Below are 27,693 nucleotides of genomic sequence, written 5' to 3'. Positions count from 1 at the left end.
TAGGATACATTTCTCCTGGCTTTGCTGGGTCCTTGGTGTGTGTGGTCTCTTGTTTTCTGCTGGTGTCAGAGGTAATGCTCTAGGCATGGCTGTGCAGCTGGGGGTCCAGATCAGCAGGCTGCTCTAGGGATACTCTGTGCAGCTGGGGGTCCATGTCTGCAGTATGCTCTAGGGATGGGCTATGAAGCTGAAGGTCCAGGTCATCTGAAGACTTGGTGTAGGTTTTACTCTATTTTTCTTCAGATGGCTTGAAAAGTGAAGTCACAAATTCTAATTCTCGTAAGTCTTTAAAAGGAACAATCACTTGATTCTAGTACTCCTATTTGATATTGAGAATCAACTTTTAGTAAATTTCAAAATGTGATTTTTTTTGCCTGAGATTTTATATAGTATGCTTAATATATTACTATCCTATAAAATATATATGAAGAACTGAAATAAAATATTGAATCTATATTTTTACAATTGACAAATATAAATTATACAAATTATAGTTAAGTAACTTTCACATACTATGAGAACCATGTGAAATTGTTGTGTTTGAGGTCAAGTATATTCAAATGTATTTAATTTTTTACCATATACTTCTACTTAATATGCAAAATGAAATGCATTTAGCTGGAATAAACATACAGAGCAAGGTGGCCTTAGTGAACTATTTGCCTGGGTCTGTTTCATAAATAACAAGCCTGTGCTTGATACCAAGCTTCTAGCTGAAATTCAGACCTGGAATTCTTCAGCTTATCTTTAATTAGAATTACCAACTATAATTATTGAAAAATTATTAAATGTAGTTTGTAACTATAAACATTCGATTTTGAGGTGCCTCACTTTGTATAATTATTAATTTATGTCATTTTGAGGTAAATAATATATGACACGTTAAAACATAGGGAGAGATATGTTTTATACTATTGTTTATGACATTGAGAAAATTCAAATTTAATTCAGAATTTGTATTTTAAATTAATCTCTTCTTTGGAGGAGCTTTTCCCATAAAGATAACTCAGTTCAATTAGTGTTTGTAAAATGTCCATATCAATGCCTGGCATTCTAGATATAAGAAAGCACAATGGGGGGATTAATTCCAAGTTAATGAGCTCATTTTCTTTCCCTAGCTTGAGCAAAAAAGAGCAATAAATTATAGCTCAACCTTTAAATGGAGAAATTAGATTTGTCCATGTAAGTTTAGAGTTGAAAAGGAGGTTCACAGCTTGTCCAGGTCACTTCTCCCATCTCTCAGATGCTAAGAGTAAGGTGTAATTAGTTGCTAAGGCTGGCTTAGGAAATCCACTGTCCCCAGTGTTCCTGGTATGAATGAGGATAACTGATCCTATTACAGATTATGTTCATTAAATGCTTTGTTTTTAAATGAGAAACCTGGACTGGAAGCTGCTGACTACAAACTCTTTATTTTAGCCATCGTTCTTTGCTAACTCATTTCTTCACTTGCAGTCTTGCCCTTCTTTAACACATATGTTCTCATTATCAAAAGAAAAAGCTTATAAAAACGTATTTCACACACTACTTTTTGATTTAATATCTTTATGTCATCTGTAGCCATAACGTCTTGAATATGCCTGATCTTGTCTGATTTCAGGAGCTAAACAGGGCTGGGATGGTTGGGACTCAGATGGGAAACAACATGCACTCCTTCATGCAGCACCCAGGATTTTTCTGAACTGATTTCTGATTACTTCCATGATCCCCACAGGCATTTTCAAACCTTTGACATTGAAGTCTTTTCTTCTACAAAGTTACTCTTTGCAAGTGTACAGCACACACACACACACACACACACACACACACACACACACACCCCTCTAAAAACTCACATTGTTTTAAGTAAGCTAATGATCTTTGTGTTAAGTCACATTCATAGCTGTTGTTGACTGTTGAGGATCATGTGTAGGACACTCCTGGTGAGCCAAGTACTGAGGTTTTGCCAACGTATCAACTTCTCCATCTTCAGATTTCTCTAAATGCTTTTTACCCTTTTCTTACAAATTGTTCCATTCAATTTGTGTCACTCTCCATCTCCTTTTTCTCTCTTCTGGGACAAGCACTAGAGGAGCTGCAACGCTCCATCACAGTGTTGCCTCCCCTACAATGCCATCCTGGAGTGGCATTATCCACTTGACTCTTGTGGGGGCCCCCAGAGGTCCCTAAGTGAGGCCTTACTCAAGGTCAGAGAATCTGAGCAGGCTTTACCCAGCGGGGTTGCATAATGGGATGATTTGGCCGGGGCCTAGTTACCAGGTGTTTTGAAGGGTCTACACTTGTTGGTACTTTATACCTTGACCTTGGAATGGGGATGTTTTTGCGCCTCCTCTTGCTGAGGTTTAAAAGGCCCATCATGAATAAAGTCTGGGTGACTGAGTATTGACCCAGGGCTCTCCTGAGGCTATCCTGTGTCTCTGTCTTTCTCATTGTCTCTATCTACATTTCTATCTAATACTTCCTTATTCCTCACTCTTCCCCCTAAGAACTCTTCGACAGGTCAAAGTTGGACTCCTGCAGTCTCTCAAGAAAATGTCTTCTGTGACAAATTCCAGTGGCCACAATAACATTTTGTGGGCTTCCCAGCATCATTTACCATCAACTATGTTAAACTGTTTTAGAGGCTCTTATTAGCTCTATCCAAATCCTTGGAAAAGCCCAATTCATGTTTATATGATTACACATACATTTTAGGAAAGTTTTAAAAAGGAGTATTTTTGTGTGTGTCTTGAATACACACACACACACACACACACACACACGTGCATACACACACACACACACATATATACACACACCACACACATATGGGATGAGTGCGGTGCTAAAATTCCTCTGGAAAGAATTGTATTCCAATCCCATTTTAAGAAGTGATTGGCATTAGAATGTGACTTCAGTGTCTCTTTGTTATAGTTCCTCTGTCTACTCCTTTGGAATTATATAGAATGGTAGAGAAGACAGAAAACAGGCTGGATGCATTTGTTCATTAGCTCATTTGTTTTACATCTCTGTTTTCCATATAATATATATTAATAATTAGGGACTGAGCTATAGTGCAATATATTCTTTCAGCCTGAATTGAGTTGGGAAAAGAAAAACATTCAGTTAAATGAATGGTCTAAAATTGAGGAATTAGATAAAGTGAGAAATAAGTAGAGATGAGATCATTTGGGCTACCGAAGGTCATCACCCAGAGATCATTGCATTCAGCTTACAATTAGAAAGACATTGGAAAATTTCAGTCTGAGTATATATTCTGACTAAAAAGTAAAATATGTGTAAATGAAAATTTAACACAAAGAGTTGAAGAGATGGTGTAGTGCTTAAGAGCATTTCTTCCTCTTCCCGAAGGACCAGGGTTCTATTCCCAGACCCCACATGATGGCTCACAATCACCTTTTACTAGAGTTTCAGGGTATCTAATGCCTTTTCCAGCCTCTGTGGGCACTGCATTCATGTGCTGTGCAGACATACATGGAGGCAAGCACACACACATAAAATAAAAATAACTGAATTCTTAAAATTAACAAAATAAATTTAATGGTGAAAATGAAAAGTCTGCTTTCTCTGATAAAGCTTTCTCTTTCTTGATGTAGATAAGGATTGAGCACAAAACACTCATTATCAGCTAGTATTGCTGGTGAGATCATGAACACATGGACTGTGGGAGGGATTGGTTGTGCAGATGGAGAACAGAAAATAGATTTGGGTATATAGATTGTATAATATACTTTGGAGTTCAAGTGACACTTTAGTAGTGGGTCAGATATGAAGCCTGACAGGAAGAAATCAATGGGGACTTTAGTTTTCTGAATTGGGCACCGATAACTTTGAGGAAGTAGCAAACAGGGAAAATACTTAGAGTCTTGTAAGAGTGAAGTAGGCAATGGCTTCTCTCAAGACTACCCAAGAATTCAGTGTCAGTATTACAATACCAACTAAATTGATGATAGCTCTTTCACTTTTCTCCTCAATCAAATCTACGTCCCATATCCCAGATGAGGAGTCTAGAACGGCAGCTTCGCAGGATTCTCTCACACCTACTTCACTGTCCTTTTAAAGTGTAATGATGTTTGGTGCCACAATTCCACCGCAGTGGTCAGTCATCCCTGGTTTCTTGCAGATCACACACTGTAAATTACATCCAACATTGTGTCTTACTGATTTCAAGTTGCCTATAATTTATGTGCAAGATAAGTGAAATTGAATTCCCATAACGAGCCAGGAATACTATTGATAGGGAAAACTGCAGATACATTCTAAAGCAATTAGCTGGATACAATGGAAAGCCATTACGAAAAAGGCCAAGATATATATCTTTGGGTTACAGCTAATTCTTGATACCAAACATTAGCACATAGAGAGGTGAAAATGCTCTGTCCTTTACTTTATTGAAATTCTTATCACAACGTATACATACATCTTCAGCTTTATGTCATTTAATGCACTATAATATGTGACTCAGATATTACAAAGTTAAACATTTTATATGTTTTACAAGAATTAAAAGTTATTATACATTGTAAAGTGGTGTGATAATGATAATGACAAAGTTACTGTGGTGTTACCATAGTGACATAATATTTCCATTGCCGTTTCAACACAAAGACCCTATCCTTCCTCTCACTTTTCTACTAAAGCTTTAACACTCTTAAGAAACTTCCTGTGCTGTCAATATCATTGATGCTGCTCCAGAGAAAACAGGCAAAGAAAAAGGGAGAAAGAAGAAAGAAGTGATTCACCTGAGACTTTTAAGCATGGAAGGACAGTGTGACAGATTAGCACCCTCTGGAAGGTGTCAGGTCATTTTCTTACTTCAGGTTCCCACCGTTACTCCTCCATAAGGTTCTGTTTCTCCATTCCCTTCATTCACTCTTAAGACATGTAAATATTCATACAGGGTGTTATAGGAAGCCATGGTTAGAAACTAAGTCAAAGTGGAACATAGGTTATTTCACTATCACCTGCTAGGCTCACTGCTTACACTTGCCTTTGACTCTGGCCATAACTTAACTGAAAAGCTCCACTTCGTCCCCTCCTGTCTATCAGTCTATCACCTTGTTATTTCCTAGCAATCATTTAAGGTCATATTAATTTAAAAGACAAGGTAATGGTATCCTTGAAAAGTTGTCTGAAGTTTTTGTCTATGGATTTATGCTTGACCTAAAGCTGAATGAAGTTATGCTTTCAGGAGCCTTAAATCCCATTTTATTTGATTTTGGAGCAGCAAAGTCACAGGGAATACAGTCATCTTTAGAAATCTCGAATGTTTCTCTCTCTCTCTCTCTCTCTCTCTCTCTCTCTCTCTCTCTCTCTCTCTCTCTCTCTCAAGTAAAATGCACCACAACTATTAGTATATTTTTTGTATTTGTTTTAGGAAGGCTTTACAAAATACATCATGCTGGATTTGAATTGCACTTTTGATTTTTACCTTTCTTAATATATAGGAAAATAACCTACATATTTGAACTGTGATGTTTAGTTTCATAAATTAGCTCTTGGGTATACAAAGGAAGAGTGTATTTTAAAAAATGCAAATGTAAAAATGCTTTCCCATTTAGAGAGCACACATGTGTTCAACTCTCTCAGGCTTTCTCTGCAGCGCCTTGTGTTCATCATCTTGATTTCCCCCTCCTGCACCCTGGCAGTGTATCCTGAGGTCCAGCTTTTTTCTGGCTAGCAGAGTCATAACTGAAACCAAGGGACCAGGTCCCATCACTCCTATGTTTGTTTTTGTACAAATGTTCTGTGCCTTAAAGGTAAGCCATCCACTTATGACTCATTCTTTCACGGAGATCCAACCTTACCAATTTCTTTATCAAATGAAACAGAATCAATTTTGGTGCTGATTGCCAAACCACTCTTAAGAGGGTAAAAATAGAACATGTCCTCCAAATCAAGTGGTTGTTTAGTTATAGGACCATGTTCCTATTTGTGAAACTCAATTCTAAGGGATATTTAACTATATATTTAAATGAGAAACTTTGTCTCATGCTATTGTTATATATCTATATGCATGCTCTATATTTTATTCTATTTTATATATATATCAGAATGGAACACACTAGTATTTCTGAAGGCTGCTCCTTTTGTGTAACATAGTCTTACCACTCAGTGAGCTCTATGATGCTGATAATGATGGAAGCCATTATCAGTTGTTATTAACAAGGCCATCAGATGACCTCAGAAACACCCGAGATTAGGCAAATAATGTTGCATTTTTTTTCAGTTACAGACAAAACATTAAATTGATGTTTCCTTTTAAAAAGCTTTCCAACTCCTAACTCTCATTCTTTGACATCTGATTTTACGAGCCATGAAATCACAAAACAGAATCCATATTTCTTTGTGTGCTTAATTTTTATTTCTTGTATTTTGTATATTAATTTACATTTCTTATTCAGTTTTGATATTTGTCTTTGTGTGCTTTTTTTTGAGAGAGAAAACATGAATGAATGAAATTGGATGGGTAGAGAGGTAGAAAGGATCCAGTAGAAGTTGGGGCAGGGAGAATATTATCAAGATTTATTGCACAAAAAATGTAAATAAAAATGGGGAAAAAGAAAGAAGAAATCTTTTAGAAACCAGCTGTCCCATATGTGATAATACTATGGAAACAAGCTGTTAAGGCTAATTGTTCATTTTACAGTTCACATTTTTGGTTTTGAATGTTAAAGATTTGTAGTTTCTTATTCTTTCACTGTCCAAATGTTTTGGTAAATTTCTACTTGACCTGTTTTGTTGTTGTTGTTTTGAAATTAACTAAATGTGAATGGGACAATTAAATCATTGAGCTCCTGAATTACCTGCTGTAGCTCACTTTAAGAGGAAAAGTCAGTATAGATTGAAACAAAAGGGGACAATGTCATGCACGTCGGACAGTATGTTTTCATGATCACCAGCTATTATGCAGATCAGGCTGGTGGGTAGAAGAAAGAATGTGTGACTTGAGCCCCCAGTCAGCCATAGTATCATGTATCATGAGAGTAACGCCAGACCCAAGTGCACAGGAGATGAGTGATAATACACACACACACACACACACACACACACACACACACACACACACACACAAAGGATTCAGGAAATGGATCAGTTTTTACTGTTTGTTTCCTTTTTAGGGTGTTCAGTTTTGCTTTATATCATTAATCTCTAGTGCTGTCACCATGCTTGGAATTGTTCTTTCTTGTGAAAGAAAACAGATGGATCAATGAGGTAGAAGACAGGGCAAGAAATAAACCCACAGAGGCACCTCATCTTCACCAAAGGTGTCCAAAATAAACATTGGCTAGAAGATAGCCTCTTCAATGAATGGTTGTGGGAAAACTAGATTTTCTCTATATTTCTTACCTTGCTGAAAAATAAGATAGACCAAATACCTTAATGTAAGATGTGAAACTTTGAAACACTTCAAGATACAGGCATAGGCAAAGACTTTTTGTAAAGATCTCCAATAAAACATGAAATAATAAAAATAATGACCAATGGGATTACATGATATTAAAAAGCTTCTGCACAGTGATGGAAATAAACATCAGAGAGGGTGTATAACAGACAAGGAATTGACATCTATAACACATAGGACACTGTAAAAATTAGACACCAAAAATCAAATTGTCTAATCAATAAATGGACTAAAGAACTCAATGAACTTGTCTCAAAAGAAGAAATACTAACAGTCAATAAATATTTGAAAAAGTATTCAGCATTTTAGCCATCAGGGAAATGAAAATGAAAATTGCTTTGAGATTCTACCTCACCCCAGTCAGACTGATTATATTCACAAAAATAGATGACAAAAATGCTGACAAGTCTGAGGAGAAGGAAGAGCTTTATATACTACTGCTGGGAATGGACAGAAGGGCAGCTACTGTGGAAATCAGTATGTTGTGTCCTTATGAAACTGAAAATACACCACTATGTAACCCAGCAACATCACTCCTGGGTCTATCTTTGAGGGATTCTAAATATGCATACTACAGCAATTACTTGAACACGTGTACTCCTGTACAGTTTATAGTAGCTAAGAAATGGAAGCAACCTAGGTGTTCATCAACAGATAAGTGTATGATAAAAATGTGGGGCATGTACATGACTGATTTTTTTTTCAGGTAGAAAATAAAATAAAACTATAGTATTGGCACCAAAGTGGTTGAAGCTGTAGATTATTATGTTATACAAACTAAGCAGATTTGGGAAGACAAATACAGTATGTTTTCTTGTCTATTATTTAAACACTCTCCTCTCTCTCTCTCTCTCTCTCTCTCTCTCTCTCTCTCTCTCTCTCTCTCTCTCTCCCTCTCGTGTGTGTGTGTGTGTGTGTGTGTGTGTGTGTGTGTGTGTGTGTGTAATGAAATTAGAAAATAGACCATGAGAAGAGAGGAAGAAAGGTTATGGGAATGAGAAAGAGGTGAAAAAGAAAAGGTAACTGAATTCATGTGACATGAAAACAGATCTACTATCTGGGGGAAAAGAGGACCAGTGAGAGGAAGTGAGATATGGCCTGGGATTCTGATGCAATAGGGAGAATAAGAACAAATAATAATGGCATGTATGTGTGACAATAACATGATGAAATCCATCATTACATATGCTAACTAAAGTAAATAATTAACAAACCACATTTTACCATTTTCCAAACTATATTACGCAGACAGGAAAAAATCCATTCTCTGTTAAAAATGATTTAAAAACATCTTTAAAAAGCAGGCATTATTATTTGATGGCAAGGCATTGAGAAATTATTTTTGGCTTGCTTCTAATTGAGAAGACAAATAGTAGATTTAGTTTTTGACACTGGACACTGTTTAATTCCATGACTGTCAGTTCTTCTCTAAGACCCCCAAAGCTGTCATCATTATTTGGAAATTTTTGTACTGATTTGTATCATTGTTCAAATGCTGGGGGAAGATATTTTTCACCTTCCATGCCTCTTCTCCTCTCCTCTCTTCTACTTAGTGCTTTGTGGTCTGGCTGTATCCTAGACTACCTTAAAGACCATGGTGTATTTATCCTCTAGGTTAGAGAGACAATAGCTGAATGTCCTCTCCAAGCTATAGTCTTCCTGTGATCAGAATGACACAGAATCTTGACAGCTAAGGATGTTATCAGCACAATAAAGCAAAACAAATTAGAGCTGAATTTGCTCTTCTTTCAAGCCCTTTACATGGTTATAAGAAAGAGAGTTTCTTCCTGTAAGTCTGTAAGTTGAAAATACTTTTTGGTGATGGCCAGAGCCAAGGCTATACTCCATTTCTTCAAGAAGTTTGCCTCCTTGTCCCTCCCCCCACTTTTTTTTCATAGAATTCACTTCTGTACTATTTACTGGGAGAAGGGTCAGTAATCACTGTTGCACATATCTGTTTTCAGTTTAGCCACTATCAAGAGCACTAAAATGTGTCAGTTGGAAATTGTCATGCTCAGAGTACCAGCAGAACTTTGTTCTTTTCCTGTTTAATTCAGTTTTTGCTTCTGTTTGGCTCCCAGATTTTAGATTCTTAGATCCAAGAGAGAATTTTCAGGCTTCTCATTGATATGATTGGTCATAAAATCCATGTTCTAAAGCTGATGAGTAAACCTGTTATGCTTCAAGAAATGATCTTGTTACCTTTGTGCTTTGAGGAGTCACCCTGGTCACCAATGTGTAATAAAACTCAACAACTTCAAAGTTTGAAATTTTGTTTATGTCATCGACTCTATTTACCAGATTTAGGGGAGTTTTGCTGTTTCTTTTTTTATTTATTACAAATTACAGATTTGTTTTGGTCTTAGAAATAATAGTGAATATTTCATACCTGTCTTTGGGTCAGCAAGAGAGCACTTTGGGTAAATGCTTCTGTCACCAAGACTGATAATGTGAGTTTGATCCCTGGGACCCACATAGTGGAAGGGCAGAATTGACTCTCAAAAGTTTCCTCTGATCTCCACATGCGTTGTGTGGCAAACACACACACATGTGCACATGCACACGCACACACACACACACACACACACACACACACACACACACACAAATAATTAGATGTAATGCATTTAAAAAATTACCAAAGAAATGAAAAGTGTCCTTAATGTCAAGTAGCTAATTGTTAGCCAAACCAAATGTAATGCATTTAAAAAATTACCAAAGAAATGAAAAGTGTCCTTAATGTCAGGTAGCTAATTGTTAGCCAAACCAGTCCCTGGGGTATCTATATTCAGCTACATCATTAGAAGGTTATATCAATAGGCACCAGCATTATTCATGAGTGAGTTATTTTAACATATTCTCTCAGTGTGCTCCTGTCAGATGCACGTCTTGCTAAATTCTGTACCTTAATATTGAAGCTTGTGTTATCACATAGTTGATGTTCACTTAATATTTATTTAATATGCAAACATAGAAAATATTTGTCTAGAAATTACAACTTTGAATATTAAATACACATGTATTTTCTAGACTGGGAGGTATTTTTTATCTTTTAAGTTATACCTATTTTATGATTCAGCAATTTTTCTAGGTAGCAAGCATAGATGAAAACTATCAGAAAAAGCTTGCATATGAATGTTCACCTTAGATGTAATAAAAATAGATTCAAAGTGAATACAACTGATGTGTTTTCCCAAAAGGCGGGAGTGAAAACAGTTTCTTTTACATATTGTGCATCTTTACTAGAAACTGATTATTTTACATGTATTTATGCAAATATATGTATTTTTAGAAGGGGAACATTTTATTGCACACTATTGCTAAATAAGATTGATTTAAAAGTAAAAAGGTTATTTTCTGTGTCTATTTTTAATAAGATAAACTTTACAGGATTTAACTAACATCTATTATATCTCCTACTAATATCTTAATTTGTGACGAGAAATCCTTTAACCCAAAACAATAAAGAAAAAATACCCTTTCCAATAAATTTCATTACATATAAAAATGCACCAACCAATACATATAAATGAGATACTGGGTTAATGTCTCTCTTTAAATCCTATGCATTAGATCAGACACAATACACTCTAGTGTGTTCTCAATTTGATGATGTGCTTACTGCTTAATTCAGTCAAAAAACCCCACAGATTTCTATTTCCCTGTTTTTCTTCTTTGAAGCCTGTTGTCTGTGTCATGCCTTGTCCCAAAAATGTCACAGAATAATTAATACAGCACTTTCACATAATGTTAATCCTTTAGGGTGGAAGGCAAGGAATAAGCTAATGATACGATGTTGTCATTTTCCAAAGAAGAGGGGAGCTTGCCATTACCAAGAACTCAATTCAAAATGTATTCATCAGGTATGTTAAACAAAGCACAGACACTGGAAATTCACAACCTGGGTACGAAATCCATGGTCAACTTAAAGAAGTGTCCTGAATTTTAAAGGTTAACTGTGTTAAAGAACTAAGGCTTTGTTACTCATAAGCATAACCATGATTTTAAATATAAAATGCTTATTTTCTGTTTCTAACATCATATTTTCTGCATAGTACATATGGAAACTTGATTATTTGTTATATACATTAATGCTTTGTCTCAACAGTGAAATAAGAAAGTGGATCAGAATGTACCTTTAATGGGAGTAATGAATAACTGTGCAGCATTTGTTTGGTGTAAAAGTCGGTGAACTTTTTACCATGTGGATAATATTTATAATATAAGATGCAGTAGCAGCAGTAAGCTTTGAATTTTTCTGAAGCTCAGCATGTTGGCAGACTCTGATAGCAGATTTGGGACATTATCTGTGATACATGGAGCAGCTTAAGCAATTTACCTGGCTATACTTCCTGAGTGCAAATGGGTTTGTTGTTGAATAAAGAGCAGTTGGAATAATAAAGTCAGCAGAGTGTCTATACAGTACTTAATTCCCTCCACACTGAATGGCTGTGATGTGTCTAGCATTGTTTGAGTCACCATGTACAACAGGGAAAAGGACCTGATTTCTACCCTCAAGGCTTCTGAAGGACTCATTGTCTGATAAAGGAGCAACCACCAAAGTCATATATATGATTCTTATGAACAGTGTCAGTGGTGCAGAAGAGGAAGTATTTCACTTTATATGGATGTCATAGGGCTTTGAAAAGACAGGATGTTGTTCACCCATTCAGTCCAGTTATTTAACTTAGTCATTCAACAACAAAAAGGTGAACTCCTGCTCCATGTCTGTGGTTGTATCAGGCATGCATCCTGCAGTGTCACCAAGGTTTAGCAATAAAGTCACATAAACAAAACTGATGAAGAAATATTGCATGATGTTTACTCTAAAATGTTTTCTCCACTGAGTTATAGAATAAAACAGTGGCTATCAAGGAATCAAATGGAGAAAAGGATGATATAAATCAATAGATAATAACTTGCAGTAAGTATCGTAAATAAGCCTAGAGATCTAATGAGCAACTAAAGAATTATAATTAATAACTACATTGAGGTCAGATGTTTTTCTCAGAATAATAGATGCTAGGCATGTATGTGTATGTATGTTCCTGTGTGTGCTAGTGTGCATATTCATGCCAGAGGACTACCTAGAGTGTCATTCATTAGTGACCATCCACTTTTTATTTAGATTGTTTTTGGACACAGGGTCTCTTATTGGCCTAGAACTCAAGTAGTCTAGACCTACTGACCAGTGAGCTCGGGATCTGCCTCTCTCTATATCCCTGGCATCAGAATCACAAGAGTGTGCTACCATGCCCATCTTTTTAAAATGGATTCTGGGGATTGAACTCAGGTCCTAATGCTTACAATGCAAGTACTTTACTGTCTGATCTCTTCAGCCCTTGTAGGTTTTCATGCACAAACAGAAAGTTAATTATATGAGAGAATGGATATGTTAATCATTCAACTACCATAAGTATTTTGTTATATATAAACACATTTTATATGATTTTTTCTACTTCTAAGGCTTCTTAATAGATATTGCAGTCAATCTGTTTATAATTTCTTAGACAAGCTGTACAAATGACATACTATTCAATATTCAGGAGATGATAATGGTGAAACTGATAACTTCTTTACTTAAATGTTTAGATCCTATAATGATACTTCATGATAAACAAAATAGCCAAATGTGTTCTTCCTTCCTGATTCATGTATTATGGTGCTGACTCTGTGTAGCAATTCATGAAATTATATTTACATAGTAACTCACTGTATATAAAACAATCTTACAGCCGGGCGGTGGTGGCGCACGCCTTTAATCCCAGTACTCGGGAGGCAGAGCCAGGTGGATCTCTGTGAGTTCGAGGCCAGCCTGGGCTACCAAGTGAGTTCCAGGAAAGGCGCAAAGCTACACAGAGAAACCTTGTCTCAAAAAACCAAAAAAAAAAAAAAACTTACATGCACTATAACATCTCACCATCAAAAAAATTGATATTGATATGAGTTTATGAATATGTACAGATTCAGTTTATATAATTTGCCTAAAGATAGAGGAGTCATCAAAAGCTGAGAAATCACTTCACTCAATTTCTCTGTTCTTTTGAATGTTTTCTCAAAGAGTTCATGAAGACCATGTTCACAAAAAAAAAAAAAACAGAGAAATATTTGTAGTCTGACATTCAATTTTCATATCTGTATCTAAGGACCAATTGGCAATTTTTCTTTAAATCCAGGCAAGACTTATTGGAATGGATCAAATACTAGAGGATTTGCTGTTTATCTCTCCTTTAAACTCTTTGTGAGACAAACATGCATCAGACACTTCATCAAAGACTTTGTTGAGTTCTTAGGTTATGACACTGATCACTTGGACTCTGCAAGCAGACCAAGGGGTCACCTTGACAAAAATCAGTACTGTCAGTCTTTAGGTAGTTCTTAAAATGATTAATATTGTTAAGGAATTTGTTTCTTACATCTAAATGATGCACAGATATGCTATCTTGAAAGTTTGAGTTTTGCCTTTATGTTTTCTATAAAATTTGACCACAGTTGTGGTTTATTTGACAATGAGTTTTAAGATGTGTCAGACAGGAAGAAGCTCTCTTGGGAAGCTATGGTGAGATTGTAAGCTAAGGTTAGTTTGTGGCTATTGCTTTGATCTCTATGGCTTATACCTCCGTATTTGGCTCTGTGTTTCTTATTTAATAAGACTGTTTAGAAATTTGTCTGTAGTTGTGATTTGATTTTATATATCAATCATGGTCCAGTTTCTTGTTAGAAGGACTACTTATTGTTCTTACTAAAATTATTTTCACCTCCACGTGGTTTTAAAAGTACACACTAGACTCTCAAAATAACATCATTTCAGGAATTTGAACATTTCCAATGACTAATTTATTAACATAAAACAATGCTACAACATTAGTAAGTATCTTGGGGCAGTTTATAGTCCTATAACTGGTTTGGAATGCTTTAAAGAAACCTGAATAAAATATCATTCTGAAATTTTGGTGCATCAAACAAAAGCCAATATAATACTGTGGGGAGCTCAATGGATTTAAAGGCTAATCATGGAAAAATACATGAGTGTGAGGTATCACCAGCTTCTCTATGCTTAGCTGAGTAATGCTTTAACAGGGTTACAAATGTATATCTGCATGCTCCCTTCAGAAGAGGAGTAGGTCAAAGAGAATTTTGTGTCTACTGTGTGTATATGGCATTGTTTATCTCCATTGCAGGAAGCTTTGGACTAGAAACCCCTAAAGAGAACAGTACCTTATTGTTAGTTGTTTTGTACTTTCTTCTTTTACTCTTTTGGGGGGCCTGCCACCCTGCTTCCAAATCATGACACAGAGGTTTATCCTTAATTATAAATGCCTGGCCTTTGCTTGGCTTGTTTCTTTCCAGATTTTCTTAACGTTAAATTATCCCATCTACCTTATGCCTCTGATCTTCTAGCTTTTTCTATTTCTGTATACCTTTCCTTCACTCTTACTCCATGGCTAGCTGTGTGGGTCATTGGCTGGCCCCTAGCATCCTCCTCTTCTTGTTCTCCTGCTTCTTCATTTCTCCTCCCAAATTTCTCCTATTTATTCTCTCTGCCTGCCATCCCCACCTACTCTTTCTCCTGACTTGCTATTGGCCATTCAGTTCTTTTTTAGACCATCAGGTATTTTAGACAGACAAAGAATTGCAGCTTCACAGAGTTAAATAAATGCAATATAAAAGAATGCAACATATTTTTGTATCATGAAAGCAAATGTCCCAAAACATAAACAAAAGTAACACACCTTAAAATAATATTCTATATTACCTTGTGTTTTTAAGCACATTTGTTTTTATTAATAGCTCATAGATCCTAGAAGCTTCTCGGTGTGTGCAAAGAAGATAGGTTCTTAATGGATTAAATTATGCTGTTCAAATCTCTTTTTTTTAAAAAAAAAACAACTGTATACTTAAAATTTGAATTTGGTACTGGTGGGCTTTTGGGTTATTGGTTTCAGATTCTAGTCAATAATCATCAACATTGAGAGAAGTACACAGAAGTCATTTTTTTCACTCATTTCAATTTCAATTATGCACTCTCGTATGAGTCAGATTCCTATGAGAATGTAATCAGAGTAATCTTTATCTGTTCTTCGTTCTCTACCTGATATCTAGACTCACATGATTGGAGATGGACAGATGACACACTTGAATCTTATATCTGATGTCTAAGTTACAGCTATCATCCTACTTTCACCATTCCTCCCTACATTTCATTTTCAGGGACTAGAATATCTGAGGTTTCTTTACTAGCATGCCTAGAGCTCTGGCATAGGCAGCTTAGATGACTGGAGAAGACCAAGCATCTAGTGTTCTTCATGTAGCACTTCAGGGTTCTTCAACTACAGTGGCTTTAGACACACAACTTTTTATGAGATATTCAACAAACACTTCAAGATATCCATACGTCTATACACTATAAATCTTTTTATGAGCTTAGCAATAATGTAGAGATGCTCATACTACCTCTCCTTCATCAAAAAAAGTCAGAGTGTCAGCTCAGAATCATGCAGTGTAGACCAAATAGGGAGTGAGGACTGGGAGTCTTAGTTCATTGTGGTTGCACAATTAAAAATTGTTATCATAAAATAAATGTCTTTCTTGATGTTATACTCACCATTTTCCCCAAAATCTAGTGACAACTAGTCCTTGAATACATTATATTTTCCTTTTTTAACTGGGAAATTAATATGTGATCATCATATTCTAAAAATATTCATGGAGATTATTGATGGTTTACTACTAAGGTATTTAGTTTCAATTAAGTTGAAACAGATGCATCCATCCCCTCAACATAAATGTGTGGTAGGACAAAGGTCTGGTTATTTATAGAACTATGTGCTTTAACTAAGTTTTGTTTTTCAATATTGAGTTTTGTGCTGAGTAAAGACCATGGTTATTTTCAAAGATCAAGAAAAGCAATATAGTATGTAAGTAACCATACTATCCAACAGGACCCCTATCGTTTTGGAAATTATATTTCAGATTGAATTAAAACAAAAATGAGGCCAGTGACACTATTTGAAAATTTTTTAAATAGAAATAATTTGTGATTTGGTGTTGATTGTGTTTATATTATATTCAATGTCTGCTAATAGTCTTCATGTGATTTACAATTTTGTGAATAGTTACTTAAATAAAAATATATTAGCATCAAGACTATTTAGAATTCTTAAAAATTTCTTAGGTTTTATCATTCATGAAAAGAGTTACATAAAAAGAAATAAAATTAGGTAAGCAAAACTGACAGGTAAATTGAAGTGAATGTAGAAAATTGAACAGAGAATTCTTATGAATATTTGATATACTTAAGCTACTCTATTCTGGGCTGCAAATCTCTGTATATCAATTCACCATATGTTGTGTGTTTGAATTATGAAAAATAAACTAGGTAGACAATTTTGAAACTAAAATAACTAACAATAAAAAACACCTGGATGTTATAAAAATGTAAAATTTAATTAAGAATTAACTTCACTGTGCATAATGATGAACTCTTTAGCCCTCTTAGCCATAAAGTGCCTACTCTGAGAGAGTTTGACTAGAAATATTCACACAAGAAGTAAGAGTTAGTGATATTAGAATGACACTGTTCCTTCATGTTTAGTTGTCTGGAAATGTGCAATTGGCATAAGTACTTGAAACAGTAAGTTTATGAATTGCTCTAGGAATTTGTGGCCTGTGATGGGGGTTTGTCCATGACTACTCAAAAGAAGTGTGGGAGAAACTAAATCAGCACTAAAAGAAGTAGAGTTAAATTACACAAAAGCATGGTATTGGAAAAATTTAGAGTGAAACACGGAGTGTGCATTCTCCTTATTGATGTGTATCCTTGGTTGTTCATAGAACCCCTCTGGTTTTAGCTTTGTCTAACGGTGATACGAAAGTTTGCAGAGCTATGATGCATACTTTTGAGTAAGGAAAGAAAACCAATCTCATAAGACTTTGGAGCACTAATCAAAATTTCTGGCACAATATTTAGTTTAAGCTTTTATTCACCATATAGAACGATATCAATGTTTATAGCAGAAACAGCAAAGAAACTGAATTTGCATTACCATGTTAACACAAGAAATACCAGTGTGTCAGCCAATTTTCTTCTGTTATTGAAGAGCTTATAATACTGATTTTTATTAGGAAAATACCATTTCAAGACTGAGGAAATGACTTTTTCTCCTCCTATATGTATATCACTGTTATCTTAATAAAGTTGTTATTACATTGTTTATTTGCACTGACTCCGATTCCTAGAATTTCCATTATGTAAATTTAGCCCACACACAAAACACTTTGTATGGCAATTTCTTTTTCAATTTAAAAGTTTGCTTCAGTTTAATACTCCCCCCAAGCTTCATTTTCCCCCTTACATTAACTTTACTCATTTGCAGTTTATTATTTAAATAACTGTGTTGAAAATGATACATATGAATGATTTAGATATTCTTTTGATCTATATATGAGACAAATTATACCTGATTTTTCAAGAGATTTAGGATATTTATTAAAATTTAGCTTCTGAAGTTAGAGCATATGGCTTTGTAAAAGATAATCAAGTAACTTAACATTGAACTTAGAGTCTGGAAATTTATTTTTCTCTCAGACAAATAATGAAGACAAATCATGACGCCATGTTTTCTTCCCAAGAACAAAGAGGTGCAACCCATGACCTTCCAAGCCTGTTTTCAACAGATCTCTCATTGCTTTATTTGTTTATTGAATAATAGTTAATATGATCTCTGTTCTCTTCCAGACAAAAGAAAATGTTTAGCTGTGTGAGTGATTCTAGCACTGATAGATTAATAAAGAATTTAGCCATTCTGTAGCCTTGGATTTGTTTGGAAATTAGAAACCTTCCTTCTAACTAAATTTAGTATGGAACCAATAGGAGCAGAGATGCTTTAAAGCTTCTTGTGCTATAGTGAATTCAATCAATTCTTATCACAATCTTGTTGCATTTTGGTGTGTGTGGGGCATCTAGACCCTGCATTCCTAGGCAGTAGTGGCTATTTAAATAGAACTGAGAAGCTAGCCTTGAGCAGTGAGAACTGGGTTATTTGGTTATAAACTTGGTTGAACATTGACATCACCAATGGAAATTACCAGTACCTTGTCTTTCCTTGCCAATTCCTGGACCCTGGTATGACTAGTGTGGATGTTTTCTGGGTGTCAGTATTTTAAATTCACCTCAGTATATTCCAATATGCAGCCCAGACTGAGAATAACTGCTCAAGTAAAAATGTATGTGTATGTCAATAGTTTGGTTTACCTTTCTTGTTATCACCCATACTATGATAAAAGTGTGTTTAAAATAAGATTATAGCTTGAATTAGTACATGGCAATTTTTATTGACTATAATACATAAGAAACATGTTTTAAAACAGATTGTAAGTATAATTTTTGTCCTGGATTTCTTTAACAATATACTATTGCTTAAGAAATATAGGTGAGTACCATTAATTTAATGTTGGTAAAATATAAATCTTTCAAGCCTTATTTTTCCAACCTGATAACATTATGCATTTAATATGGCCTTTTTAATACTAAAAATAAGGTGAAGGATGTTATCTATCATTTGTTCTTTTTTTTTTCATTTCTGTATTCATTTCATTCAAATAGTACAATACCAATGATAGCAGTTGAAGCCATTCAGTCTGGTGAGGAAGAGTATATGAGTCACTAAGATGTTTGAAAATTACCTGTGCAGGATAATCACACAGAGCAAACTGGGTTTCATCAGCTTTTTATTGTTGTAAATTCTTTACCCACAAATTACTTCTTTACTATCCATATCCTGGGAAAATTGTTTTAACTACCTTACCTACCAGTATCCTCTCTCTAAACAACCAGCTTATAATGAATTTTTTAATCACTATCTGGAAGATTAAGAGCTTTCCAAGAGTGGTAGCTATATTTCATGTTGTTACTATGCAGGAGGTTATATAATTAACATGTCCCATAGCAAAATATAAAAACACATTTAAGAAGCTTCTTTTTTTTGTTTGTTTGTTTTTTATTTTTTCAAGACAGGGTTTCTCCGTGTAGCTTTGCGCCTTTTCCTGGAACTCACTTGGTAGCCCAGGCTGGCCTCGAACTCACAGAGATCCGCCTGGCTCTGCCTCCCGAGTGCTGGGATTAAAGGCGTGCACCACCACCGCCTGGCAGAAGCTTCTTTTAAAGAATTGATGTTAAGAGGTTTTCTTTTTTTTTTTTTGGTATCAGTATTTGGCAATGTTCCATAGCATGTTCTTATAGAAGACATGGATAATCTTTACGGTTGTAACCATTAGACGACCCTTAGACATCTAATAATGCATGTTTCCCTTTTATAAATAGCATTTGAATTTTTCAATTGTAGATCTTTAGAAAAAATGTGGGCTATTCAACTTTAAATAATATTGTGGGGCTAGAGAGATGGCTCTTATTGTTTTGTGATTTTTATATATAATCACTATATTTATAAGTTAATATATGCAGACAGTGACATCTACCCAAGCAGAAGGATTTTTCCCCATTCAGGAGTGTCTGATGCATAATCATTTATTTAAAATATGTATTCTGATATTCATAAGAATCAGTGTGATTTGATTAACTTACACTCATTCTCATGTGCTCTTAATCTTACATGGATAAGATTGGATATATAGATAAGAGAATTTGATATTTTCATGTATGTGCATGTATGTGTCTGGTGTTGACATTGGCCTAAAGTGGCTTTGTAACAATCAATTGAATTTGTTCTTTTTTCCCACCTTTCTCTGAAGCTAGTTTAATAACCAAATACCAAATTTTATAGATAAGACAAACATCCAAGGCTCTAGAAACACCAAAGAAAAGGGGGCAAGAAGACTGTATGAAATAGACAACCAGGATGCCTACATCATGATAGTGCCTTCTAGACACGGCAGCTGCAGTCATGAAATCTCAACAATGTGCTTGCCTAAATAAAACCTGCATCGTGACAAATAACAGTCCACATACCAGTACAGAGAGGTAGCGTCTTAAAACACTCATCCCGAGATAAAGAATTATGGCAAATCAATGGCAGCTGAGAGAAGGACACTCAGTTTTCTCAAGGGACAAGCCCTGGTAGGTTAGCCTACTCCAAGCGGTCAGCCTCAATGACATGTCTATAGGAGCAATACTTGGTGAATGCAAAGCATGATTAGAGACCGTTGGGAAGAACTACCCATCAACAGATTTACAAACATGGAATGAGTGGTCAAATTTCCAGAAACAGCTCAATTTCATGCATTTTTTTTTGTTCAGCTGTGCTTGAAAGTGCAAGTAAAACTTGAAAATGAGTCCAGAAACTTCCAGTACTGTAATACTATGGTACACAAACAGACTTTGAAACTAGTCCTCAATAATTGCGTATTGAAAAAAAAATTTTTTCCTGTGTATTTTTTCTAGTTTATCTTTTGTAATATTCAGACATACAGTCTGCACCCAATAGCACCATACAAATGGATGAAGATTTTGGAGATTTGGGGTCATTTGGATTGAGCCATTAAAATGTCTATAAGTTTACACCCTGCCCCCCTTTTATTTTCTGTTTAGAAAACTATCTCACCCCAAATTAAACTAAATACATTTCAGCATTGGTAGTGGTATACAATTCCCCTCATGAAAAAATAAATTGATGTCATTATAGCTTACCTTATAGATAATCCCATGGCAGATGTATTTTGATAAGCTGATCTCATGTAAATGATCCACATAACCAAGGCCGCATACTAACATATCTGTGTTTACAAATTAAATATTTTAGCAAGTGTATTTCAAATTTTCTTTAAAAGTACTTTTTTTTAATTTTTATTTTTATTTTGCAATACAATTCAGTTCTACATATCAGCCACGGATTCCCTTGTTCTCCCCACTCCAGCCCCTCTCACCTTCCCCCCAGCCCACTCCTCATTCCCACCTCCTCCAGGGCAAAGCCTCCCCTGTGGACTGAGATCAACCTGGTAGACTCAGTCCAGGTAGGTCCAGTCCCCTCCTCCCAGGCAGAGCCAAGCGATCCTGCATAGGCCGCAGGTTTCAAACAGCCAACTCATGCAATGAGCACAGGACCTGGTCCCACTGCCTGGATGCCTCCCAAACAGATCAAGCCAAACAACTGTCTCACCCATTTAGAGGGCCTGATCCAGTTGGTGACCCCTTAGCCATTGGTTCATAGTTCATGTGTTTCCATTCGTTTGACCTGGTCCCACTGCCTGGATGCCTCCCAAACAGATCAAGCCAAACAACTGTCTCACCCATTTAGAGGGCCTGATCCAGTTGGTGACCCCTTAGCCATTGGTTCATAGTTCATGTGTTTCCATTCGTTTGGCTATTTGTCCCTGTGCTTTATCCAACCTTGGTCTCAACAATTCTCACTCATATAAACCCTCCTCATTCTCGTTAATTGGACTCCCAGAGCTCCACCCGGGGCCTAGCCATGGATCTCTGCATCCAGATCTCTCAGTAGTTGGATGGGGTTTCTAGCACGACAATTAGGGTGTTTGGCCATCCCATCACCAGAGTAGGTCAGTTCGGGCTGTATCTCGACCATTGCCAGCAGTCTGTTGTGGGGGTATCTTTGTGGATTTCTGTGGGCCTCTCTAGCACTTTGCTTCTTCCTATTCTCATGTGGTCTTCATTTACCATGGTCTCCTATTCCTTGTTCTCCCTCTCTGTTGTTGATCCAGCTGGGATCTCCCGCTCCCCCAAGCTCTCTTTCCCTCGACCCTCGCCCTTCATTACCCCCACTCATGTCCAGGCTGTTCATATAGATCTCTTCCATTTCTCCGTCATTGGGCGATCCCCATGTCTTTCTTGGGGTCCTGTTTTCTAGATAGCCTCCCTGGTGATGTGAGTAGCAGTTCAGTCATCCTTTTTCCACATCTAGTATCCTCCTATGAGTGAGTACATATCATGTTTGTCTTTCTGAGTCTGGGTTACCTCACTCAGGATGATTTTTTCCAGATCCATCCATTTGTCTGCAAACCTCATGATGTCATTGTTTTCTCTGCTGAGTAGTACTCCATTGTGTATATGTACCACATTTTGTTTATCCATTCTTCAGTTGAAGGGCATCTAGGTTGTTTCCATGTTCTGGCTATTACAAACAATGCTGATATGGACATAGCTGAACAAGTGCTCTTGTGGTGTGATTGAGCATTCCTTGGGTATATGCCCAAGAGTGGTATAGCTGGATCTTGGGGGATATGGATTCCCAATTTTCTAAGAAAGCGCCATATTGATTTCCAAAGTGGTTGTACAAGCTTGCATTCCCACCAGCAGTGGAAGAGAGTTCCCCTAGCTCCACATCCTCTCCAGCATAAGGTGTCTTCAGTGTTTTTGATCTTAGCCATTCTGACAGGCGTAAGGTGGTATCTCAGAGTTGTTTTGATTTGCATTTCCCTGATGATTAGGGATGTTGAGCAATTCCTTAAATGTCTTTCAGCCATTTGAGTTTCCTCTGTTGAGAATTCTCTGTTTAGTTCTATAGCTCATTTCTTAATTGGACTGTTGGGTGTTTGATGTCTAATTTCTTGAGTTCCTTATATATTCTGAATATCAGTTCTCTGTCAGATGTGGGGTTGGTGAAGATCTTTTCCCATTCTGTAGGCTGTTGCTTTGCCTTGTTGACCGTATCCTTTGCTCTACAAAAGCTTCTCAGTTTCAAGAGGTCCCATTGATTGATTGTTTCTCTCAGTGTCTGTGCTAATATTTTTAAGGTTGAGATCCATGTGGATTGTCTTGAATTTTTCCCATTACAAACATTATGACATCAGCATTATTATGGGTGTGTTTCTTGGTAAATGGGACATTTATTTTAATTAGTTCTTTCTTTTCATACAATGTACTTTTTAAATACACCTTTATTCTTTCAAATTTTCATATATTTTTATTTATTTATTTCTCTCTGATACATGATATCCTGACCAAAGTTTTCCCTTCCTCCACTCTTCCCTGGTCCCTACTTTCTCTCTCCCCAGATCCATTCCTCCACTTCCCTTAAGAAATGAGCAAGATTTCCAGGGATATCAACTGAATATGGCATAGCAAGTTACAATAAGACTAGGCATAGATCCTCATATCAATGCTGGACTAGGCATCTCAGAAGTAAGTAAAGGGTCCCAAGAGTCAGAGACATCACCACTTCCACTAATTTTTTTTATGTAGGCTTTTTGTTATTTAAGACAATGATAGTTTTTGATAAGAGCCAAACCTACATCATCAGAGACATGGAAGATGCTCTTTTCTTTTCTATCATGGTCCAGTCCTTTGTGTTGCCTCGTTTATAATAATTCAGAGGCACTGCTTCTCTTAGATCATTCAGCTATGGCAGATGAATAATAATCACAGAGCCTGGAAATGGCATACATCATTCCCTTTCCATATATAGTTCTGCTTTCCTACCTGGATGCTTATGAAGCTGTGACATTGAATTCTAGCAAACTGTTCCTCATGAAAGCTCAGGGCTGCCATACAGTATGTTTTAGTCATATTCAACCACTTCCCTGAAATCTTTTTGTGACTTGAGGATCATTATTGAAGAGAGAGAGGAGTGGATATATTAGCCAGAGTTGGAGGGTGCACTTCTTTTTGCTATTTTTGTATTTGTTTGAGTGTTTTATTTTTTTTAATACTCTCACATATCTCAAACTCACAAAAACTCAGTATGAAGCCAAGTCTGGCTTCAAAATCCTGATCCTCCTACACCTCCCAGCTGGACTGGGCCTTCACAACCAGTACTTGTGTACATTTATGTCAGGAACGTATTTATCTATTAGTGGTAGAAAATTAGGTATATGATTCTCAATTTACAAACTATCTTTTTCTTCATGAGTGGCTTATATGTCCTTTCCTACAAACATATCAGGAATATCAATGTTTCATTGTTTTGTATTTTCCTGACATGGTGGCAGTTACCTTGAAAAGTATTTTTTGAGATTACAATTTAATTACAACGTTTCTCCCTTCCATTTCCTTCCTTCAACCCCCCAATATATCCTTCCAGCTTTCCTCCAAATTTATGACCTCTTTTTTTCTCTAATTGTTCTTGCCTGCCTATATGTATATATTTGTAAATATAACCTGCTCATTCTGCATAACATTACTAATGTGTATGCTTTCAGGGTTGACTCTTTGGCATTGGACAACTAATTTGTGAGCTTTTCCCTGGGGAAGACCATATGTTCCACTCCCGGCTTTCCTTAGTTGCCTGTAGTCCTTTATGTAGGGATCAGGCCTCATGAGCCTTTCTCCATCCGCTTTGATGTATCTGTTGACATCACCCTTGTTCAGCTTATGTTTGGACAGTCATGTGGGTGAGACTTTTTAGGTGTAGCTCCTGATATTACTAGAAAACACAACATCACAGCAACAAATGCTAGCACTACAGATGTGGAGGCAGGAGGATTGTGGAGGATAAGCCCCCACACTTATTTACTCTAGAAACTCTTGAGAAATGAGAAATGAGGGATAAGAGACTTAGAAATAGAGAGGAGAGAAACAGAGAGAAACACAGGACAGACTCTGGTGGGCCTGGATCCTTATCCACCAGCGAAGAGCTTTATTCTGAAGGTCTATTTATAACAATGCCAAGGGGTGGAGCAAAAGACCTCCTCCTTGCTAGTTACAGTCACCTGGTATCCAGGTCTGTGGTCCAATCAACCTCTTATGCAGTCCTGCTGGGTTTAGCCACTAGGAAACCTGGTGGGCTACAACAGAGGATCTCAGTGAGTCTCAGCTAGCCTAGTCTACATTGTGATTTCTAGGGTAGCCAGGTTTACAATTTGCTCTTAAAAAAAGCAAATTATTGTACCGTATTCTTTCTAACAATTAGAATCAAGATGTTAAATTTATAAGCATTATTTGTACAATAGTATCTCCTTGTCCTATTAATTTTTATTTCCATATTTACTAGTAAACTTGATACCCCTTTATAAAAACCAAAGAAGATGTATTATCAGATTGGATTAAAAACCATAACTACATGCTTATATACTGTGTTTTCTGATTGCATGTTTTTACGGGTGTGTGTGTGTATGTGTGCATACCTCTGCATATATATGTGTTTCTTATGTGTTTTCATTTTTTATGTCTGTTTTGGTTTATTCTGACTTAAATGTTTTATTTGATTGTTTTCTAAAGAGAGAAAAAGAAGCATGGAGTTCGATGGTGGGGAGGTGGGGAGAATCTCAGATATGAGGAAGGGGAAACCATGATTAGAATATATTTTATGGAAAATTATTTTCAATAAAAAGCTCTATGTTGTCTATAAGCAAAAGCAATGGAAAGTACGCAAAGCTAGTATCAAGTGATGAAGCTTACAAATTAAAAATTTGAAGCCAGCCTTGACTACATGCTTTAATCCTGTCTCAAAACAAAGCAAACAAACAAAATAGTGAAAAAAAATGTGTTCTATACAAATGTTAATTAAAATAAGTGGCTTTTTTGGCTAAAATGTCAGACAAGACCTTGGAGTAGGAAATATTTTCTAGAATAAAAATATCATCCCTAACGATACAGCTTCAATTCTCCAGTGGTACCTAAAAGTCTAAACTATGTATAGATTCTATAGTAGAGTTCAAAACACATGAAACAAAATATTGATTAAATGAAGAGAAGAAATAGACAAATCCACAATCATAATCAGATATTTGAGCAATTCTTCCTTAATATTCAAAAGACATGATATATGACATTAATAGAGATATTAAAATTAAATAGTACTTCCAACTTACTTGACTTAACTCAAATTGACACATCATTTTGACACATCATTCCAAGCAACTGCAGGAACAATTCTTTAGTCCACATGGATGACTCACCAATAAAGAGCACAAAATATAGGCCATTGAATCTAAAATATATTATACAGGATATATTTCCTGGAAATGATTAGAAAATATTCAGAAATAACATATGGAAAATTTAGAGAAAATCTAAAAAAAAGCCTCTTAAATTAGAAAGAAAAAATTTTAAAACGACTTCTGGGTTAAATATATCTTTAAAACTAATGTAGAAATGATTATAAGTTAATAAAAAGAAAAATATAATACATAAAATTTGTATATATAACTAAATCAATACGTAAGTGTTTTTTCCTATTTGTACATGTATTGGGAAAGCTGAAGAGCTTTGACATTGGCTTCTGTTTGACACACCTTCATAAAATAAAGAGCAAATTAAATGCAAAGTAAATAGAAACAAAGAAGTAATGAAGGAAATAATCGATAGTTCATAACTGCTTTGCACAATTTTCATAATAGTGCTGTTTATTGAAGTCCCCTGGGGCTGAATATCCACTGTTATGCTAAAAAAATCTTACAGAGGCAAAGATATGATTCAGAAAAATTCTTCTAAGCAAGAGCCATACTGTCTTCATCTTTAAGTCTCCCATAGCACCTGAAATAGTGTTGTACACATAGTGGTAAATCAATAGTGTCTGTTAAATTGATTTGTACTAACTCACTACCTATGTCCTATTAATGCCATCTTTGAAGCATCAATTTTGTAAATACACTCTATAGAATTTATTTTTTAATAATTGAAAAGTTAAATAGGAGCTGTGGCTGTAAACAAGCAAACAGCTTCAACTAGAATCAGTTTAACAATATTTTATTGACTATATATGCATCAAAGCTATAAAAATGTTCAAAGAGTAAATCATTTATAAGCTCATGAGAGCTCCACATTTGGTTTGCTAAGATCAGTGGGGAAAGAACATAGGTGAAGAATACTAATTAGTAACTTCTAATTCATTAACTATAATTGAAACAGCTATTAAAAATGAACTGTATTCTTTTATTTTCTTGTTATAGTTACTGCAAAACTATTATTCAAAGAGGCGGTGATGGCTTTATCAGTAAAATATTTGCTGTGCAAGTGTGAAGACCTGAGCTTAAATCTCCAGCTCTCACTAAAAGCCAAGGGTGATAGCTTGCATTTATGACTATATACTGTAGGACCTTACTGTCCAGCCAGTTCAGCAGAAACTGTAAGCTCCAGGGTCATTGAGAGATTTTGCCTCAAAAAAAAAAAAAATGCATTGGTGATGGAGGACATCGCTTGCTTTGGATATCTGGTATGTACATCCACACACACCACATACACACATACATGTACACACACACATACGATGAGTCATTTTGAATATTCACCAAGATTATGCATCTTAGATGGGGATCAGGGAACTGTCAGATGTGGGTAGTGAAAGAAAGAAGAGAGAGAAGCTCGAACTTTAGAATATCCTTTGAATAATCAAGTTATGATGTAGACAATATTGTTGATGCACGGTTGCAATGTT

The 27,693-nt window shown here is 35.9% G+C and overlaps 1 pseudogene; it reads right to left on the bottom strand.

Moving 5' to 3' along the window:
* The window catches only part of LOC131919829 (tubulin alpha chain-like), an 84,934-nt pseudogene that overhangs the window by 11,993 nt on the left and 45,248 nt on the right, over positions 1-27,693 (bottom strand).

Source organism: Peromyscus eremicus, chromosome 9, assembly GCF_949786415.1.
Source record: "Peromyscus eremicus chromosome 9, PerEre_H2_v1, whole genome shotgun sequence".
Taxonomy (NCBI): domain Eukaryota; kingdom Metazoa; phylum Chordata; class Mammalia; order Rodentia; family Cricetidae; genus Peromyscus; species Peromyscus eremicus.
The sequence above is the reverse complement of the archived record's forward strand: the minus strand, read 5'-3'. Positions and strand labels throughout refer to the sequence as shown.